We start from the raw sequence: 23,060 nt of genomic DNA, 5'->3' as shown, positions 1-23,060 counted from the left end.
TGGAACTGTTTATATGTTATAAGAATGATTTATTCTTTAGAATTCTAGAAAGCCTAATCTATAAATTTATCAATCTATAAAGATATTTGAATATAATACCTTGATAACTTATAAAAATTTCTTATCAGAGCATTATCTACTTCTTTTATGAATCAATATTGGTAATTTATGTTTTCCTCAAAAATTAACCTTCTAACTGATTTTTTATTCAGAAGACCTGTGATTTTGCATATAGTATTCTTTTACAGTTTAAACTTTTTCCTGATTTTTCTGTTCTCTATATTGTTTAGATTTTTGATCTTTTTTATTTTACTATTTTTGTAAGAACCTTTTCTTCTTATGTTTATTTTACATATTATTTTTATTTGCTATTTGCTATTTAATACCTGTTCCTCTTCAACTTTTTAGTTGCTTATTTTTTCTTTTCTTTTTTATTAAAAACACTTAAATGTATGTGGTGAGTATATCTTTGTCTAAATTAGTTTATGTATATGTACTCCTTTTAAATTTGTATTATATATAGCCCATCATTTAAGCTTTGATTTCTTTTTCAACTCATGACTCAGTAATGTGTTTTCTTTTTATTTTAGTATTCAGATATTTTAATATTTCTTATTTTGTTGGTGCTTTGAAATATGGAAGGAACATATACTAGTGTTTTTTAAGATATTAAGAACATTTTTCAAATTATTAAATTAAAAATGAAGCACTTTCTAGTGATTCCAAGAAAATGATAAATTTAGGTACATGTACTTACTTTAGTTGCTTTCCCCACTCCATATCGAAATTTCTAGCTTATTGTAGTATAATTCTGGATTTCAAAATTCAGATTATTGTTCATTTTTTAGAATATAAATTTTCCCTTTTGGTATTTAATATTATGACATTTGTATGAAATTTGATGGATGTATTTATAAGAAATAGTCAAGCACCACTGTGATCTACTAATATTTTTGGTTATTACCAGTGCCCCTTTATAATATAGTGGCTCATGTTTTTAAGTGTTTTAGATCCACCTCTCCACCAGCTGGAGAATGGTCTTGAACAATTTTTGAGGAATATAATTAGGTGGCAGGTTTCTGAGCTCTGTATTCTTGGCAATGTATTTCTATTGTTCTTCTAATATGCCTGGCAATGTATTTCTGTTGTTTCTTGGCTTAGAGTCATACTTTTTTCTCAGAACTCTATAGCTAATGCTCCATTTTGTCCTGGAAAGTTCATGTTGAAGAGAGAAAAAAAACGGAGGACAACTTGATTATTTTTTCCTTTTAGAGATAATGTGTGTTTTGTCTGTTTGTTTTCTTTTCTGCTGGAATGGATGTATGAATTTCCCCCCTACTGTGTAATTCCAAGACAGTAGTTCTAGTAGATCTTTTCGATCTGTTTTGCCTAGGATGTGTACGAAGTGGGGGGTGAGAGGGGAAGGAAGTGTTATTTCCTCGCCTCAGGGGTCCATGAGGGATCCTTGGTAACACCCTTGGTCCCGTTGAACAAGCGTTCTTCCTATTTTCTGCATTTCCTGGAATGCATTAATTGTTCGATTTGTGAATTTGGCAAATGATGGTCAGATCCTTCTGAACATTTCCCTCTCTCTGTCTCTTCTTCAGTGCACCCAGCCTGCACGGAGGATACGTGTCCGGTGTTCTCTGACCCCTGTGGTAAGTGCAAGCACCTGTGCTGGAGGCCTGTGGTTACATGGCCATGCTAGTGGCTGTATAGGTATATCTGTCTGACTCAAGATTAACCCAGTGGGAGTGCTGTTGTGGTCTAGGATTTAAGCTGGGTTCTCAAGTCAGCCTTATTAACCAACTGATACTTTTATTTCTCATTACCTGATACTTCTGTCTTCTTGTGATCGTTTGGGATTGCTCCCATACAAATCTCAAGTATTTGGTCTTGGTATTTTGTAAATATTTGGCATCCTTCGATCCCCAGGTATATCTTTCTTCAGAAAATTCTTCTTCTTCCTCCTCTTAGCTTATTTTCTCCTCTATTTGCTCTCTATTTCTCTTAAATTTAGAAATTCCTATTATTCCTTCGAGGTGTGTGTGTGTCTGTGTGTGTGTGTTTGTTTTATCTGCCTTTTATATTCCTTATCTAGCAGAAGGTAACTGTAACAACAACACCCCCCCCCCCCCCGCAATGGGGAAAGTACTCAAGCTCAATTCTAGGGTGTTCCCCATTTAGGTTATTGAATGTCTGACCTGACAAAGTAAAACTATAGCTAACTATTAACTCTTTCCTTATCCCTTCATCTGGACCTAAAAGGCAGAGTTAAACATAGAATCACATTTTTCAGACAAAGTCTACCCAATATCCACATATTAACATAGAGACACCTCCACCCCCACCCAAGCAAGTAGAAAAAAACAAAACAAAAAACATCTCTTGGCATATGAAAATATGCTGATGTTTTGAAAAGTAGATCAATATGAAGGGTTAAAATATATGTCATCATTTAAACAGAACAATTGCAAAATGATTTGGAGGCTATGTTTTAAGCTCACTGTAGCTGTTCTCTGCAGGAACCAGGATGGCAGTTCTTTCATTCTTGGATAGGCCCAGTAGAAGAAAAAGCCTTGTCATGTGATCTCTGCTCACAGTGGTCTCTAGTTATCTTCACCCAATCAAATTAGAAGGTGTTTATCAATTTCTGCTGGGATTCCATCTACTTACTTTTTAGATGCTTCATAGTGATTATGGGTTGAGTTGACTCTTCTTCATTCTAGTAATGTCTGCCGTAGCAGACCACTCAGGAATGCTGATGTGTGATGTTCCCTTGGGCAGTATCCAGTGCTGATATAGGCTCTCTATTTTTATATATGGGTATCCATTTCAATGACAGTTTTGAGAAGAGGGCTGTTAATGATTTTTAAGGTACTGTCTTGTCTGCAAGTCTGTTCACTTAACTAAGTTACATCGACCTGTGACTCTGTTTCCCTATTTGTAAGGTAGGAATAATCTTTATTACTTCCCAGAGGCATGAAGATAAACATAGTTCATAGATGTGAAAAAGATTTGGAAGTGTTCATTAGAAGCTGTGATTGAGCTTTTGAGTAGTCATAGATATTGCACAAGAAAAAAAGTTACAATTTCAGGGCTAAAATCTTCAACTGCTCTCTGTGAATAAAGGATTCATTTTGTACATTAAAAATAGCCACTGGATATAATAATTTTGTTTAGTGATATGCTCAGAGGTAACCAGAACAGGGAGTAGTTACATATTCTTGCAGCAGACCGTGTGGGCGATCAGAATAGGAACAAATAAAGTGTGTGGATTCGTTTTATTATACATCTGTTCTTTCATCTCTATTTACTTTGAAAAAACTGCTTCTTCAGGAAAATGACCTTATGATGAGTTTACTATATTTCCATAGTGTTATGTTGCAAATATTTCTTTACTGCTGGAGCTTTAGTAAGCAGAGGTGAAATGCAATGTTTCAAAGTTACTATGTGGATTTCCTTTCCTTTTGCTCTCTGGAAATGTGGGTGGGAGCTGGTCAGAACTTAAGAGACTCAAGATAGTATTTTGGGGACTTACTATGTTTCATGTATTTATTTTTGTTACCCATTAAAAAAATCAAATAACTCACATTAGAGAAACTCTTTTCTTTTTAACACCTGAGAAGTAGTAGTATGTAGGTTATTATTGCAGACTTTCGATCATTTGTTTGGGTTTAAATTGTACACCACCATTATTTAACCATTTTAAGCCTCAGTTTCCTAAGTAGAATGGAGATTACCTATCTTTACTGAGTTGACAATTTTCCATATGTGTACATGTATTCTAGGGTGGGAAGGAGGCAGAATCTGATTTGGATTGCTGATATAAATTACTCCTTTGTTAGGGCTAATGTTTGCTTCCTCCTTGTTGGGCTACCTGTGCATGTCAGAGTTATAAGCACAGAGGATATGCATAGAACAAAGTTAACAATAAATGATACTCTAATTCAATTTGCTTTTTTAAAATTACACTGTACCAGAGGTGAAGGCAGTAGATAAAAATATCTACTTGGTGAATATACTGAAGGGTTTAATCAGTGTGTTCGAGGCTAGGGGTAACAATCTCATTATAAAGCATGCCATTAATGTGAAATTCTCCGTTAAACTGGAACTTGTAATTCTTAATAGATAATGGGCAATGAGAACTCCTAAATTTAAATATTGAACAAACATTTGCTCCTACATGTGATGTTGATGTGCTACTAGTGAACAGTTTTGTTCATGAAAATAATGAAATATTTGATGATAATACGGCCATACATATAAGCAGAGACTGATTTCTTCAGAGAAATAGCATATGTGGAATAAAATAATGCCAATTGCAATTACTTAGATCACTTAACAAATCTTAATAGAGTAAATCTTATGGTACTTTATTTAGGTGATGCATTTCAAATGCCACTGCAGTTTTAATTACATCAATATGGAGACCCTTAATTAAACTCACAGGAAAAATAATCATTTGCATTAACCATAATATCTGGTGCTATCAAGTACTTGGCATGCCAATTAATAGAACATGATGCCTGATTATCTAAAGGTGATAATAAATCACTTAGTATTGACAGTTACGCTCAATCACAGTTTAAGACCATATATTGTAGAGCCACAGTTCAGGATGCTATTCAAGCATGGCTTCTATATTTACTATGGTAATTCTACTAAAATACTTTTCCTGAAGTTGAAGATTATTCTTTAAGAGATAGGGCCTAATGAGTAGTATATGTCAAGGCCACTGGGGGAAACCAGACCATGTGTAATTTGGTTATTCTCTCTGGAGTACCACCTTACTCCAGATCATTTTCCCTCACCCCTATTGGCCTTACTCTATTCATTTTTGAGCCCTTAGATGTTATGCTCCGACATCTAGAAAGTTTACTTGACTCCTTAGACTAAGTTAGGTTCCCAGTTAAGTACTCACATAGCAACCAGTACCTTCGCCTATGAAAATATTCATTATATGATGTTGATACTACTTGGATTATTTTCTTCTCCCATCTCAACTCCCAAGACTAGACAGTGAGCTTTGGAAGGCAGGGATCAGGTTCTTCTACCTCTCTGAAACCTCTGTCCGAGGGACCAGTCCATATCAGATATCCAAAAATGATTTTTGAATGATTAAGTAAATGAATGAATAAATGCTTGTACAATTAAAAGATAATTTTTTAAACCCACAGGTTTACATTCAACATCAGTGAATTAACAAAAACAACCTAATGAAACTGTATAAGTAACAGTAAAAAAATGTATATTCTGTAACTGAAAAAATGTCTATTTAAATTTCTCATTCTCTTAATTCAATGAAAGGAATTTAGAAACTGTGAATGGAGCTAATTTCTACATATAAACTTCAATCTGAAGATAAGAAAATTACTGATCTTAAATCAGCAAAATGTCTCATGCAGTTATATGGTCTCCTTCATATATGGCCTTCCAGTAGATTTATAGAAGAATTCTGCTCATCATAATTTTTCCTCTAGCCATTTGAAAAAGGTTTTAGACTTTAATTTGATTATTCCAATGGGGCACGCATTTCTTTTGTTTCCTAGAAGCTACAAATAAAGAGGAGAACCATAATTTAACCTCAGATAAGGACATTTTCTTTGTTAAGCATGTGTATATGTTCTTTGAACATTTATTTATAGTAAATAGTGGACATACTAAGCTGGGTTTTTACCTTAGATATAGTGGAGATACCTCATCTGCTATCTCATAAGAAAGTGTGATATGGTAAAAAAAAAAAAAAAAAAAGAAAGTGTGATATGGTAGAAAGAACCTGCTTATTTCTCTGGCTCTCAGATTCCTTATCTATATAGTGGGAGTGTTGTTTTGGGGTTCATTGAGATATTGTGTGAAAGTGCCTGAGAATAGTTAGCAGTATTTTCCTTTCTTCCTTCTACTCTTTCTTCATTTAACCAAGAAGGGAACGAGAGGAACTTTCCCACTTCTCTGGTTTGCTAATACAGGCAAGTTTGCGGCAATCTCCGAAATACATTAGAACTTTAAAAGATTAGTAATAGACTAATAATAGCAATAAGCAATTTTCACTAAATTTACATAGTATGTTAGGCTTTGTAAGATGTATTTTTTATTTATCTTTTTTATTCCCCGTAATGATGTAATGAAGAAGGTATTATGTTATGTGGTAAAGTGTGTTAACTCTAAAGTCGAACCACCTTGGTTTATATCCAGATTCTCCTGCTTCCTCACTATTGACCTTTGGTGCCTCCCTCTCCTCCCTGTGCTCTGATTCACCATCTATACAGTGTCTGCCTTATAAGCTGTTGTGAAGATTAATGCAACAGTCCTGCAAAGCATCATGTAGGTATCAAATACCTACCTCTTATCTTACCTAATGCTTGTTCAGTAAAATGCTTAGTGCTTACTCAATGAAAAAATTTAAGGTCAGAGAGTTTAGATGACTTTAAAAAGTTAAAATAGCTGGTGTGAATCTAACATATGGTTTAGATTGTGGTCTTCTGATTCCAAACAGCATGATATTGCCATTATAGCTATCTTGTTATCCATGAATCTCCACATGAATCTTGTGTAATGTCAAAATGATCACTGTATGCCATATGTTGATTGCCTTTATCCTTGTTTGAAAACCTGATTTTGTACCCTGATGAGGCATAGAGAATCAAGAGTGAGCAAGTAGGCCAGGTCTGGTCATTGGCTTGCACCTGTAAGGGCTTAGAAAATGTGTGTTGGATGAATGAATAAATTGGGAATTTGTTTATCGTTAGATTTCTGTTGCCATGTACTATATCTTTCTCCACAAGAAGAGGCAATTCAAGATGTACTTACTTCTCATTTTGATTATGTGGATGTAGCATGAAAGAGCCTCAGAAGCCATTAACTCAGTTTGGTACATTATAATAATCACCATTGTGATGGTATTTTTGTTTGTTAAGGTGGTCATTTTAGGGGAAAAAGATTTTCTATAGAGGGCGAAGTAAAATAATTGACTTCACTTGAGTTGAGGACCACTAACCTTTTGGAGAAAAGGTTTTCCAGAAATTCATCACTGTGTCTTAAAAACTCCCACTGAAGAAAAAGCACAGATCTTATCTTTGTTGATAATCCTTTAAATCTAAAATGGATTATCCTTGTCTGTCTATGCAGCATTTTATTTCCAAATTTAAATTCTTGTTGGCCTTATCTAATATAGTATATGTTTAATGTCTCGGGTTTCTCCTTTAAACTTCATTAAGAATTTTGGTTCTACCCCAAACAAATGGTGAGTCATCCTGATGGGGAAAATTATGAGAAAGGCAAAACTTTGAGAAGAAATGAGAGATGAAGGAGGTTGCAGCATGGTTTCTGTGGAGCATATTTGGAAAGTACTCACAAATTCGCAATGGACTGAATCAAACTTATCTCAGTACCACAGAGTATTATGTTTTTGGACCCAGGAAATAGAACTCAAATATACAGCAAGTTTTTTTTTTTTTAAGATTTTATTTATTTATTTGAGAGAGAGTGAGCAAGAGAGAGAGAGAGAACAAGGGGGAGGGGGAAGGAGCAGAGGGAGAGGGAGAAGCAGACTCCCCGCTGAGCAGGGAGCTGACAAGGGGTTTATCCTTAGGACTCCAGGATCACCCAGCAACCGCTTAACCAACTGAACCCTCCAGGTGCTCTTATACCACAAGTTTTAACATCAGAAAGCTATTGAGCAACCACGCTGCTAGGATGGATGCTAGGAAAAAGAAAGCTTAGCAAGAAATGGGGCAGTGGGGACAGAAAAAAAGAGGACAGATTTGAGAAATACTAGGATTCGAAATAGGATTTTGACTGAATTTGAGACTGTAGAGCAAGAACTATCGATGACTCCCTGGTTTTTTGCTTTGGAAGGTAGATGGTTGGAAGCTTTACTGAGATGAGGAATCTTGAGAAGGAAGAACTATTGAGGTTGAGGAAGTGCATTATTTTTGCACATGTTATATTTGAGATAATTACAGGACATTTATTAATTTAGTATTTGTAATGTGCAAGGTGCTGGGCTAGAAGTCTGTGAGAATAATGGAAAGACAGACTATTAATCTTTAAAGAATTTTTATTAAGGGAGAAAAGACCTAACTCCAACTATCTATAATGTGTAGTAGATTATTCTAAGAGCCATTGCAAGAGAGAGCAAGTCAAGTCCAGAGATTTCTATGATCTATAAAATGATTATAATGTTTCTATGCTTCTAGTTAAGTTTCATTTGACATTTTGTTTGTAACCTCACTATCAGTGATGAAAATTTTGTTAAATGAAGAGAGCTTTTATACATATTGACAACTTTAGATAACAGTAAATAAATACCTATCAGTTTATAATTCATATTTATATAATAGTATGTACTTATGTACATATACAAATATACAGAATATATATATTTCTCTATATATATTCTGAATATAGAAAAATATACTCTTCTTGGAACAGAACCTCTATTCTATTTTGTAAATTTCAACTTTCTCCTTGTATTTATTTTTAACTGAATCTTACTCTATTTACTGAAGCCACAGTAGTAAATAAGATGTATTTTAGCAATTTAAAGTTGAATATTACCATCCAAATGTGCTAATACAATTTTATCTTTTTAATTAGGTACTTAATATATTATTTTTATGCATTAAAATTTTTCCAAAATATTTCTAAAGACTGATAATAATCATTTATATATAAAAATCATAAATTTTAAATATTGATTTTTACTTTCAGTAGCCCAGTAATTTAAATTATTTTCATTAGGCCAAGTACGTTTAGTAGTACACTAAACCATATTTCTTGATTTGTTATATTAGAAAGAAAAGTAATTTATATTTTATATTATTAATTCATTTTAATGGATATGTAATTTCTGTGGGCTTTTCTTTCTTAGTAAAGTCATACTTTTTATGTAACCCATTTAAAAATATTTGTGTAGCTTAGAGTTGAAAGCTGCTTAAATTTGTTTTTGTATTTCAAGCTTTCTATATAAATGTATGTGCTACTAATTTTGAAAGAAGAACAAAGCCCCTGTGAATTATATTGTAGATGTTAATGACATTGTTAAAATAATGACAGATTGCTTTAATGGTGGATGTGCACTTAGTTGGAGGAAGCCTAACAAAATGTGCTATTTCATATTACTTAAAAGAGTTAGTCAAGAGCCATCACCCACTTACAGTCATGTCTTAACCCAAATTACAAAGCATGTGCAGTATCAAAACCGATAAAAAAATTCCAAGAGGCACGTATTCATGCACTGTACATTCATTCATTCAGACACCATTAAATAGTGTTTGTTAACCTTTAATTCAGATGTTTGCACTGAAATAACATAATGTAAAACACAAGTCAGTGGAGGGTTGTAAAACTGTTTCTTGCTACAGTTTTTATTAGCCTGCTATTCGATGCTGAAGTGCAGTTACACTCTGAAGCAAGGCTTGTATAGAAGTATTGTATCAATATATTATAATACAAGTTTAACCGATTAAATATGTGACAAGTATTATGTTTATTGCTGGGATCTATGAAAGTATAGACATTGTTGTTGATAAATATCACCATATCCTACTCTATATCATGGGCTTGCCCTTGCAATTCAGAGGACCCATGGGGACTCTCGGCTGCACCCTTCAGCTTATGTTGCTGTAAAACCCAGAGTGGTTTAGCTACCCAGGGGATTTTTCATTTAAGTTTTATGTTAGCTATGATATTTTTAAAGGCTATGCATATACATATAGATACATATTTTGCTTAGGTAAAAGGGAAGAATATCCTACTAAAATTGGTAGAAGTCTATGGAGGCTTTTAATTATGTTCTTTTCACATTCTGTATGTTCTAATTTTTCTACGAGGAACATAAATTCTTGCATAGCAAAACAATTTTAAATGAAGCTGGTTATTGTTGCATAGAAAAATGTGGTGGTGAAACCAGTGCTAATCCCTTATTTATACCCCCAAACTATCCCCTTACAGTAGGAAGCCTCAGTATTACCCTAGGAAAGAGCTTTCATTGAAGTTTAACATTCATTTGACCACCAGAGAAGCCAAGCATGTCATTTGCTCAACATTGATGGAAATTACTTTTTTATGTCCCTCCAAGTACAAAAGTTTAGAATGAGGACAGGCTCATGAGTAGTAGCCATCAAAGATATCCACACAGTCCCATCAACACTGTGGATGGATCGGACCAGTGCTCAAACTTTGGATAGAGTCAGAAAATGGAGCTCACATGTTTTTTGTTAGACTCATACCTTTCCTGGCTAAGAGTTGATAGCATTAAGCATTGTGTGTGTGTGTGTGTGTGCCTGGCTAAGAGTTGATAGCATTAAGCCGTGTGTGTGTGTGTGTGTGTGTGTGTGTGTGTGCGTGTGTGAAAAGTTTACCTGGATTGGGAATGAAGTAAAATAGGAGACTTTGAAATACAGCCTTCACGCTAAATGACCTATTCACATACAACTACAAATCAGTTTTTCTTTGTGCTGGTAAGGATGTGGTTGACAATAGCTTTTAAATCCATTTAGGTAAGGGGCAAATAATCTTGGGTGAATTTCCTTGTATGTCCTTTCTGCCCTTCTGTTCATATTTGTACGCACTCACATGCAAATAGTCAAATACACATTCACACACTCACACACACACACATTCAGATTTAAATTTTCAAATCCTCATGAACAAAACCTATTTGCATAAGTTCTCGAAAATGACTAATGTGTTCGTGGCTCACAAGAAATAAAGTGTGTGGCTCATTGGTACTTTCTCATTTCTTGTCAGTTTTCCAGAAGTCATTATTGTGTCTGAGTCTTTAAGTCACCTTTTTTCATAGGTGAGCCCAGTATATTTCTTCAAGAATGATAACAGATTCAATGAACTACAACTTTGTTTTGCTGTTTGATGATTTTAACTTTCTGTATTAAAAAGAAATACAGATTCCCTATTCTTTCTCATGGGCTCACACCTAAAACATGTGTAATTATATACCAATTTTACTTATTTCAGTATGTACAGGTTTCAAATAAGAGGCCATTATGGTAATTCTCAAGCTCATTTTCGTCTTTTCCAAAGCTTTCAACTTCTTTCTATTTAGATGTTAAGTTATTAGATCATATTTGGAAGCCATAAATGTCTAGGACATATATGACATAAGTCATATAATATTAAAGTAGCTAACCAAACTCAAGAATTCACATTTAAATCTATTATTAACCCTTCCAACGGTTTCCAATCACTCATAATTAGTTCTGTGAGATTGTTTACATTATTTATGCTGGTAAACAGAGTCATTTCTTCCAATTAAATTGTCTCCTAACACTTTGACTGCTTTATTAGGATAGTGGTTGAGTTACTGTGTCTTTAATTAAGAACCACTTTAATTTGGACTGGTTTAGTTATTGCTAATGGTGAGTAGTTTGTTAATGAAATTGGAAGTGAAGTTTCTTCTTCTTCTTTTAAAAAAATATTTCCCTGCCTTTATACTGCATTCTAACTTTGCCTAAATGTTTGAAAATTTTGAGCCTGTTCAAATGCCTTGCTTGCTGAAATCATTTTATTTCAGGCACATTCTTTTCTAACTCTCAAACCACTGGACAGTATCTTTTCCTGAACCATCATGTAAATAGCCTGTTGGAAGATTAGAAAAAGGTGAATTTTGTATTAGTTTTTTCCTGTTGTATAACAAATAATCACAAATTTAGCAGGTTAAGAAAATATGCATTTATTATCTCACTGTGTCTGTATGTCAGGAATCTCATGGGCTGCAATCAAGGGATCAGCCAGGGTCAGACACTTTGTAGAGATCAGGGATCTCTTTTAGGTGCACGTTATTTTTGGCAGAATTCTGTTCTTTGTAGCTATAGAATTAAGGTTTCCTTTTTCTTGCTGGCTAAACTAAGGGCCACTCTCAGGTCAAAGAGGTCACTCCCAGTTCCATGCCATATGATTCTCCCACAGTCTCTCACAATATGGAAGCTACCTTCACGGCCAGCAGGGAAATCTCTCTAACCTCACAGAAGGCCTAAGCTTGCTTTTAAAAGGCTTCACCTGATTAAGCAAAACCCACCCAGATAATCTCCCTTTCGATTAATTTAGTCAACTGATCTGGGCCTTTTATTACTACTATAAGGTCCCTTCACCCTTGCCATATAAGGAAACTGAATCATGGGCATAACACAGGGATGGAAATCCTGGGGCCATCTTAAAATTCTGTATCCTAAAATTTGTATTTCAGATAGTTTAGGAAACTGCACATTGAGGGGAGAAGGTTAAAACCAATATAACCGGGGGGCGCCTGGGTGGCTCAGTCGGTTAAGCGTCTGCTTTCGGCTTGGGTTATGATCCCGGGGTCCTGAGATTGAGTCCTGCATCGGGCTCCTTGCGCTGTGGGGAGCCTGCTTCTCCCTCCCCTCCCTGTTCCTGCTCTCTCTCGCTATCTCTGTTGATATCTCTGTCTCTCTCTCAAATAAATAAACTCTTAAAAAAAACCCCAATATAACCAGTAAGCATTGTTTTCTGTCCTGCAGAAATTATATTGCACTGTTTCTTTGTTCAGGACATGCAGGAAGGGCTGATTTTGAGTCTTCTTTTTCAATGTGAAGTGTACTCGAAATGCTGCTGTTTCCTACCAGCATTGCATCTCAGAGTTCACCTTTGTTGATAATAATCCATATTTGTCATTAAAAATAATAGCTACAATGTTTTGAACATCTACTATATATTAGGCATATAAATACTTTTTAATCCTTGAGGGTTTTTTTAAACTCTACAAATGTATCGTTATTACTATTTTATAGGTGAGGAAACGAAAGATCAAAAAGTCTACGTTATTTTCTGAGCGTCACAAAGATTGTAGAGATAGAGGATGTGAGGGTTAATTTTATGTGTCAACTTGACTGGACCAAGGGAGCCCCAGTAGCTGGTAAAACATTATTTCTGGGTGTGAGGATGTTCCTGGAAGAGATTAGCATTTGGTTAAATAGACTGAGTAAAGAAGATCCACCTTCCCGAGTATGGGCTAGCATCGTTCAATCCATTGGGGACCTGAATAGAACAAAAGGCAAAAAGAAAGGGCAAATTCTCTCTCTCGTTCAGCTGGGACATCTTTTGCTGCCCTTGGACATTGGAGCTCCTGGTTCTCAGGCCTTCAAACTCTGAAACATACACCATCACGATCCAGTCTCTTGGTTCTCAGGCCTTTGGACTCAGACTAAATTCAACCACTGGCTTTCCTAGTTTTCTAGCTTTCAGATGGCAGATTGTGGACTTCTCAGCCTCAATAATTGTGTGAGCCAACTCCCATAATAAATCTCCTTTTATATGTATCTATATATCCTATTGGTTCTGTTTCTCTGGAGAACCCTGACTAATACAGAGGACTTATGTGAATTAGGTCTAATTCTAAAGTTTGTGTTTTTTTCCTTTTATTTACTGTATTGAAAAACCACATGGATTAGGTAAAGTTGACATAGCCCATATGAAAGTCTACTGAGCCCCAAATGACTAATGTATAGTCAAATCTCACTCATAGCAATTTCTTCTACAGCCTTGGGATTTGGTATTAAAAGGATTTAAATCTATAACCAGAAATAAAGCCTGATGCTAAATAGATGTGTGTATTTCATTGCACCATTGATGTGGTAATAGATTATACTACTTCCAGAGATGTGGTGGAAGATTGATGGAAAAAGGGTTAAAATACCTGTATGCTTTATTGCAGTTTAATGTGATTTTCTCCATTGTTCCATGTGAACATAAAAAACTCTAAATACTTCTAGAATATTCCCTAGGGTCAATCACTTTGTTAATGCACATTGAAGTTTGAGAATGTCTTCTTTCTAAAGAAAGCTAAGTTTACTAGGACATGTGAGTAACAGCACCACTCCCACGCTCCTCTCTTTTATCTATATATTTATCTTATAAGAGGTATAGTTAGGTGTCTTAGACATTGCTCACTTGAGGGAAAAAAGCTTCCTTGTGAGAATCACCTTTTGTAGAAATCAGCTCTCCCAGAATATCTGCACATACTCCTGGTTAAGAATTACTGAATATATTCCATGCAATATTGCATGGAGGCAGCATACCCATGGGTGCATAAAGAGAGCTGTTACTAGAACTAGAAGGTGAACACTTTCTAGGTTTTTTGTGGTAGTTTGTGGATTCCAGAAAGTGAACAAAGACTTGGGCCATAGTCCCTAAGGTACTATATGACTAGTAAAGGATCTTCAGCTTTTCTTTTTTTTTTTAATTTTTTTTTAAAGATTTTATTTATTTATTTGAGAGAGAGAGAGAATGAGAGGAGAACATGAGAGGGGGGAGGGTCAGAGGGAGAAGCCGACTCCCTGCCGAGCAGGGAGCCCGATGTGGGGCTCGATCCCGGGATGCCAGGATTATGACCTGAGCCGAAGGCAGTCGCTTAACCAACTGAGCCACCCAGGCGCCCCAGGATCTTCAGCTTTTCAACATATGAATTTAAAGGGCCGAGAATTTGGGCTGCCTGGGTGGCTCAGTTGGTTAAACATCTGACTTTGGCTTAGGTCATGATCTCGGGGTCCTGGGATCGAGCTCTGCATCAGACTCCCTGCTAAGCAGCTTTATAAGCAGCTGATGAAAAATATTGATACACAAAACTCTGTTAATACTTTGATTCACTGTTCAAACACTAGTGAAAATGTATGGCAGATACCCCCTTTTTATTATTCCCTTCCTTTTGAATTCTTCCCTTAATTACCTCTTCCCTAAGTCATCCTGGTCCTTTTAGAGAAGCAATTGCATAATACAGAGAAACAGAAATTTGGTAAGAAGCTAGTTCATCAAGATTCAGTGGGATGTGAAGTCCAGGATGGATGTGCCATTTATTATTTACACCCGGTGGGTGCTTTGACATAACTCTATCCTGCCAAGAAAATGTTGCCTCTGGCTTGTAAAATCAGCCCATGAAAGTGTAACTATTGTTAAGATTCCCTAAAACAAGCTAATAAATATAACACTGTATTGGGAACACTTAACAACAATACCAGAAATAGAAGTATTGACTAATTTTTGGAAGAATGTACTTTTGGTGACATTGTGACCCTAAAAGGTGATGTTACTGTTCAGTTGGCTTCATAGCATGATCCAGAGAAATAAGTGTCAGCCATAAAGCATTCTACCTACTTACCCCACTTCTCACAACTCCATGAGAAAGATTATTTTTCTCATGTTGGCAAGGATGAAAATTAACCTGCTTCATGAATATAGAAGCATCTCCAGGGCAAGAACAATGGATTATTAACCCTGCACTCAGTACCTTACACTGGGCTAGTACATGGTAGGTTTTCAAGAAATGTTGGATGACTTGTGTTCTTACACCTGGATGAGCGAGCTAGAATTCAAACCTAGCTCTGTCTAAACTCAAAGGTAAATCAATTATTCCATGTGGATAAATACAAAGTTGTATATTTGCATGTAAAAGTCAGAATGATAGTTTTCATGATCTGACCACAAAAATAGCCATGGATCTAGGCCATTTTTAAGAAGTATACCTTCTTTAATTATACTCTGCTTTGCTCCAGCTGGCTGGGGGTGGGGGACATATACTTTAAGAGGACTGGCATCAATGTCACTTTCCTTCCTTCCTTCCTTCCAACTGTGTGTGAGTGTGTATAATACATATTATATTTTATATTTGTACATAGACACACACACAGGTTTCAGCCCAGACCTTTCTTCTGAACCCTACATTAGTTTATCCAATTATTTATTTATTTGACATAGCTACTTAGAAATCACAAAAACATCTCAAACTCAAAAAAAAAAAAATGCCCACAAAACCACCCTAAAGTAAGTACCAACAGGAAAGGAAATACAGCTCTTTTGTTCATGACTGTTTCCTCAGAGTTTAGTATGCTTCCTGACATAAAATAATTTTTAAGAAATGTGTTTAATGGATGTGTGAATATATGACTTTAAAAAAATTTCATAATCTTCCCCATGCCCTGACAGTCCTGTCCAAATCTGCTTTTCCTCGTGCATTTCTTACAAAGTGAATGAGACTACCTTTTTTCCTGGTTGCTCAAGTCTAATATGTAGAAGTTACCTGCTACATGGCATCTCATTTACCCTCGCGACCCTCGTAGCACCAGCTATAACTGATGCCCACAGTATGTCACTTCCCCTCCTTGAGAACTTGAGTTTTCCCCTCTTCTCTATTCTAGCTCTTATTGTTGTCATTCAAGTCCCTGCCTTTTTTTCAGGATGATTGGACTAGCCTCCTAAATGTTGTCTGTGCCACCAGTTTTGAAATCCTTGAATCCATCTTCCATTTTATGCTGTTATCTTTCTGAAACACAAATACAATTCTAGTATTTATCAGTTTAGAACCTTTCAGTGACTTAACCTTATTTAGACAATTATGACTAATACTTTGAAAACAAACAAACAAAAAAAACAAAACCCGAAAAAACAAAAGACTACAACAACAAAACACCCTACAATGGATCCTATGATTATTATCATTTATTTTGGATTCTATTCCTGCCAGCTTGTTCTAGAACCTTTCATTATTAATTGTTCTTTCCTTATCAGTTTTTCTCTTTCTTGTAGATTTGATCTCTTCTGCTTGACTGGAATCATCTCTTCAACATTTAAATATGAAAAATAATTTCTATATTAAAAAAAGAATTTAAATCCTCCTTGACCCACCATGACTCTTCAGCAAACCTAATTTTAGCTCCCCCTTTGTAAGCAGTTGTCTGCCTCCTGCTCATTTCTCACCCTACCAAGCCTGACTTTCTCCACCATTACTCCACTGACCATTGCTCCCATCAGTGTTGGCACTGACTTCCCTGTTGCTAACTCCAGCGTTCAGAACTCATCTTCCTTGACTTAGCAGTATCGGCTAGCTCTCCACCACTTTCCTCTTCCTTGAAAAATTCCTTTCCTTCAGCTTTTGTGACATCATACCCTCCTTGTTTTCCTTCCATCTCTCTGGTTGTTTTTATTTTCCTCTGTAACCTCTTTCTCCTCTATCTGGACATTAAATGATAGAGTTTCTCAGAACATAGTCCTAAACTCTCTATTTACTTGCATCTCCACTTGAGATCTGAAAGTAACTTCAAGTATTTATTGAGTACTCATTATGTATTAGGCACAGTGCTGAGAAATTAAAAAAAAACAGCCCCTGACATCTAGGAACTAGTCTGACACTTATAGCTAGACCATGTTATTTTCCTCTTGTATATAAATTATCTCACTAAGATCAGACAAGGTCACTCTGAAAGTGTGAGACAAAACAAGACCACTTTATAACTTTATCTAAGCGCAGACAAGATCACTGTCCAAAGTAGCAAACACTCCTCTCCTGGCTAATATGAGTGGCTTCTTTACCAGTTATAGCCTTAAGCCTTGCTCTAGTCAGCCTTCTCAAAAAATACAATTTAGAAACACCCAATCAGAGAATTGCCCCATTTTCTGACAGCACCTAATCAAGATAAACCCTGCTTGCTTGGATTTTCCCCAAATCACACAACCAAAGCCCAAATCTTATAATAGTTCCTCTCTAAGGCATCTTACAGAGATATCCACTATTCCCCATTGTTGTTCCACCTCTGAAACTAACAGACTATTAATTAAATTGAATTTAAATAAAAATATTTTTTGAAAGGTAGAATCTTCCTAGAAATGTTATAAAAAATTTGTCAATTTCTTTCTCTTTTAAAATTTATTCTTTAAATTTTATTGGCAATATACTATGTGCTGAGAGATCTTTCTCCTGAAGAAGCTCACAGAATAATAAAACACAAGAAGATAAGAAGTTGGAACACCCACACATGTATAGCAGATATAACAAGGCTTCCACCCTAAGAAAGTAAGAATAAGAAATTTATAACTAAACCAAGGGGACCATGCATGATTGCTAAGGGGTTGCTGGGCACACTATGCTAGAAAATTTCATGAAGAGAGGAGTTCTATTATAATAAGTAGAATGTTCTACCCAACAATTGAGCCACAAATGTTGAGTCACACAAGTATTTTAAAATTTTCTAGTAGTCACATTTAAAAAGGTAAAAAGAAATGGAATTAATTTTAATAGTATAGTTTATTTGACCCAATGTATCTGAAATATTATCATTTTAACATGTAATCAGTTTAAAAATTATTAATGAAATATTTTATATTTTTTATTTCAAGCTAAGCCTTTGAGATCTGGTATGTATTTTAACTTACAGCATCTCTCAATTTGTATTAGTCACTTTTCAAGGGTTTAAAAGCCACATGTAGTTAGATAGCTCAGCTTTAGACCATTGAAACATTTCTGGCTTTAGGAAATTTAGTCATGGCTTTCTAGTTCTGGCAAAAATTGTCACCTGCCAAAGACCCATTAAGTCAATAATGACAAATATTCTCTTACTTTACAATATACAAGTTTGTATGGTTAAATTTCTTCTTTTAAATTTTTAAGTATATTTAAGTATTTTCCTTCCTGATACAGTTGAGCAATGTGGTGATAGATTCAGCTATCATAATATAATCGGTATATATTTGTAATCTATTGACTTGGCTTAAAGAACTGTATCTTGCTGTCAGATTTCAATATCATAATCTCATTGTAACTATAAATTTATCAAGAAAAGCTTTTGCTTGTCAGAACTTTCACATTTTCCAAGAGTAGAATCATGTAATTCCAAAATACACTGGCAGGGATATGTGACTGAAAATATTAGAGACATTTCATTATGTTCTTCTTCAGGGTGCAATAGCTCAGAACCACCTTATCTTACTGATGGTAATAGACAAATTGGATCCAGGGCTCCCAGATGAAGTTTTTGATAACCAAAAGAAATCTATGCTTAGCTCTCAAATATTTAAAAGACCACTGAGGTCTCTTGAAAACTTATAATACTTTGATTCCAATTAGGAAGGTGATAGAAATAATAAAGTCCTCTTTAAGGAAAACTTACCCTATAATGACAGAGCTATAAAATGAAAATGTAACTCTATTACTCTCATGAGCCTACATTTATTATGGATAAATTTCCAATCTATTGGAGGTGATTGGTATATCTTGGATGAATTTGAGTTAAAGATCCTTTGACTCAGGTAGATATGATATCTTCTTGATAAACAGAAGCAAAATGTTATTTTATTTTTGGTGGGCTTTTCTTATGGTTTATAACTACCTTCTGAAAAATGTTGCTAGGCTCTACCTCTAAGCTACGAAGAATAATGTCATAAATAAATAGGAGCTCCACTGGCCTTTTTGTGCATCTCAGTGTCATATTATTTCTACATATCTACCTAGAATACACATATATAATCAATATTGCTATTCTGTTCTTGTTGAAGATTTCATCTTTTAATTTTTTTTCTCCTCATTATCATTTATTCATTATCACATGGTCCATGCTAAGAATATAGTAGAAGATGACTATTCATGAAGACACAATGGGAGCTCATGCACTAGTGAGAGTCACCAGGAATTTAAAGTGGTTTCATTTATTCCTGATTATAAATTGCCAACATTGGGCAGACAATGTAAAATTGGTTCACACCTTGATGATTTGATACGTTCCCTGTGTGAGACATCCTCTTATATAATTCCTATTTTTGTTTTCTTTTTATTCTCCTTGCCTGGCCCCCAAACCAGCTCCAAATGGACTGTAGCACAGACATCTAAGATCCTGAAAGGAGATCTTGAATAGAGAAAGTGGGAAAAGGGGTTCCTGTCATTGAAGAATATGGGGGGAATCCCCATGATTGTTTGCTTCTCTTCTTCCCTTGTTACTGTGCTATAGTTGCTTGGAACTGTACAAAAAGGTACGAGGCTAAAACTCTTGATAGAATCCAGTCTTTCTGGCCAGAAGGTAAAGGGGCTCCTGAGAACTGGAAAGTATGGTAGAAAACCCTGGCAGGAGAAAGCTGGAAAAGGGCATCCATAGTTTTCTATTTGAACTGGCACAAATACTGTCACACTGCACATGTGTGGAACTTAACCAAAGGAGTACAACAAAGGCTTTGAACCTGGATTTACATTATAAACACCTATTCTTTGAATTTTAGAATAATCACTATTTTTTCTATAATTTAAAAATAAAAGATTTATCTATAATAGTAAGGTTAAATGAGGTAGATTTAAAGGCAAAAACATTATTAGAGATAGAAGTACTGTGCCATAGAGATTAAAAATTCCAAATTTGTATGCATCTAATAACACAATGTCAAAGGATATAAAGCAAAAATCAACAGAATTACAAGATGAAATAGATAAATTCATAATTATAGTGGGAGACTTTAACAAAGCTCTTCTGTAATCAATAGAACAATCACACTTTTTTTATATTTGTATGTTTTAGATGTGTGTCTTATTTATCCATACACTTATTCATTTAATTTTAATTTGAGATTCTTTGTCCCTTAATTGGAGCCTTGGTATATTTACATTTAACATATGTACTGACATATTTGAGTTTAACTCTATTACCTTAAGTGTTTTCTATTTTCTCCACATGCCCTAGGTTTCTTTTTGGATTATTTGAGTTTTTTTTTTTTTTCAATCCCATTTTTCCTTAAATTAGCTTGAAATTATGTACATGTTTAATATTTTATTGGTGGTTTCTCTGGGTATTACAGCGTGAATTATTGACTTAGAAAATCTAATATTGATTGGCACTTTTATCATCTGAAAGGATAGTGTAAGGACTTTGGAATTTTGGAATACCTTAACCATATTTCTCCTCTTGACTTGCATGGCATTATTATCTTATGTATTTTTTTTTAAAGATTTTATTTTTTTTATTTGAGAGAGAGAGAATGAGAGACAGAGAGCATGAGAGAGAGGAGGGTCAGAGGGAGAAGCAGACTCCTTGCTGAGCAGGAAGCCCGATGTGGGACTCGATCCCGGGACTCCAGGATAATGACCTGAGCCGAAGGCAGTTGCTTAACCAACTGAGCCACCCAGGCGCCCCCCAATATATTTTAATTATATGTATGAACTTTACATGTAATTATTATATATGTTATATATATGTAATTACTTTTGCCTTAAGCCATCAATATTAACTTAGATTTACTCATGTGTTTGAACTTTTCATGTTTCTCGTTGAATCTCCCAGCTTCCACCTAGGGTGGAATTTGTCTAAAGAATACCAGATCATACTTCCTTTGTTTCCTTTCATGATTATTATCTGTCAAAAGCAGCTTTACTGTAATATACCTAGTTTCTTTTTCATCCTGTAAACTCCCCATATCTGTGGTTGGAAGTCCTTCATCAGTATTATATTCTTGACTTCAGTAAGTTATCTCCTTCCATGGTATCATCTATGTCCTACATACTATGTTCTATATTTTCCATTCTTTTGTCACTTCTGTTTTACTCTGTAAATTTTCTTCTAACCCAGGCTCCATTTTCCTAAGTGTTTTGTTAGCTGTGTCTTATCTGGTGTTAACCCATTCGCTGAGTTCTTATTTTGGTTATTGCATTTTTGTATTTTACAGTTAGAGAATTCTCATTTCATTCTTTTATATATTTTGAAGTAGCTGATGAAATTCTTAATCTTTTCTTTTATATCATTGAACTGTTATAAATTTTATGCAAGATAACTCCAGTTTTGTATTCCATTTGGATATGTTTCTATTGTCTATTGTTTTTGCTGTCTTTATTCATTTGAGTTGCCTTGTGTGTCTATTTCATTGTTTGTTTCAATGTGCTAGACCTCGTGTTCCAAAATTGTTTGCAGAAATAATTTAAAGCTTACCTTCCTATAGAGATGAATTTTGTTTGCTTTTCAGACTTCTGGTAGCACAACTAGTATGGGATTACCATAATCCAAGTTTAGTAATTGAGATGATTCAATTAATCTTCAATTCCCATAATGGTCTTTCTCTTTATAGTTTACCCTATTTACTTCTGGATTACCAAGTCTACCTCCCTTATGGGACTTAAACATCAGTCTTTTTCTTTCTAATCCATGGAAGTCATCAAAAGTTGGGCTTAGCCTTTCAGTCATTTAGGGACATTTTCAGGAATCAACAAAGATATCGAGTAATAGAAATTAATAATATTGTCTTGAGAAGCCTTCTTATCTCAGCTTTTGTCTAGAACTACACCTGTTAATTCTTCAGTATCCTGTTATTCTTTGATACTTTCAAGTAGATTTTTTTTCCATACTTTTTCTTTTATATTTGTCCTTAAAGGAAAAGTTATACTGATTACCTTGTCCTCCAATTTTTACCTTCATGAATTCTCCTTTTCTTAAAGTTTGGAGGTTAGTGATGAACTGATGCTGGGAGAATTATTTGAGCCATGTATTTCCAAGTATTACATTGATGGGTACTTCTCCCTATAGGATGTGGGCTATTTAACACTAATTGTTTTGGCCTCTGGGTCTTTCCTGCAACTCTGATGTAAGAGGAAGAGTCTTACTTAATATCCTTTGCTGTAAATTTCTCACAATTGAACAATATTTTGTAAGGCTTCTTCTAAGAAATTTAATTGAGATTACAAAAATTATCTCATTATGTCTAATGTGTTAATAGTTTTATTTTATGTATTAAGTGCAATCATCTCTTTATGGAACTATTTTGTTACATTTTAATGATTTAGAAATTAGATAAGATGAAGAACCAAAATAAAGTTTACACAACAAATAAGATATTAGGCTAAAATAGTTCTCTATTTTCCTTAGCTGACTCTCCTTGCCACTAGCAGTCTATTTACTGAGAAACTAAAATTCATATTTTTAAAAACATTGATTCCTCTTAATAGGAGAGTAAGTGTGATTTATAACTTTGGGTAGTTTATTGAGGTCAGTTCTTTATGGCCAAATTATACTATTTGGATTCTAGTTACTTGTTTTTTTTTTTTCTCACATGTGTTTGATGTTGGTAATGTGACTTTGCAAGACCATCTTTTTAAAAATTTTGCACTGCATCTTGAAGAAAGGTCATGAAAGAGGCTAGTGGGGGACTCAAAGATATCAACCAAATGTAGGGATTTCAAAGGAATTCTTTCTGGTAGAATTCAACTTGTTTATTCAATTATTTCTTAAGTACTTACTATGTGCTTATCATATAAGATAATGTCTTAATACAGATTATATCCTCCTTCTGGT

General features: G+C 34.7%; 1 long non-coding RNA gene across 4 annotated transcripts in view; it reads left to right on the top strand.

The window, feature by feature from the left end:
- The first annotated feature begins 2,838 nt into the window (after nt 1–2,838).
- The window catches only part of LOC145723279 (uncharacterized), a 363,052-nt gene continuing 342,830 nt past the window's right edge, over nt 2,839–23,060 (top strand). For 3 of the 4 annotated variants that reach the window (XR_014148208.1, XR_014148205.1, XR_014148206.1), the window contains exon 1: nt 5,951–6,324. This is a non-coding gene — a long non-coding RNA (uncharacterized LOC145723279). Of the gene's footprint in view, nt 2,952–5,950; nt 6,325–23,060 lie in introns of those variants that run through there. The other variant, XR_014148207.1, reaches the window with a different exon arrangement.

This window comes from Leptonychotes weddellii, chromosome 9 (assembly GCF_054177405.1).
Source record: "Leptonychotes weddellii isolate Sample4059 chromosome 9, ASM5417740v2, whole genome shotgun sequence".
Taxonomy (NCBI): domain Eukaryota; kingdom Metazoa; phylum Chordata; class Mammalia; order Carnivora; family Phocidae; genus Leptonychotes; species Leptonychotes weddellii.
Note: the sequence above shows the minus strand (reverse complement) of the source record. Positions and strands in the feature narration are given on the sequence as shown.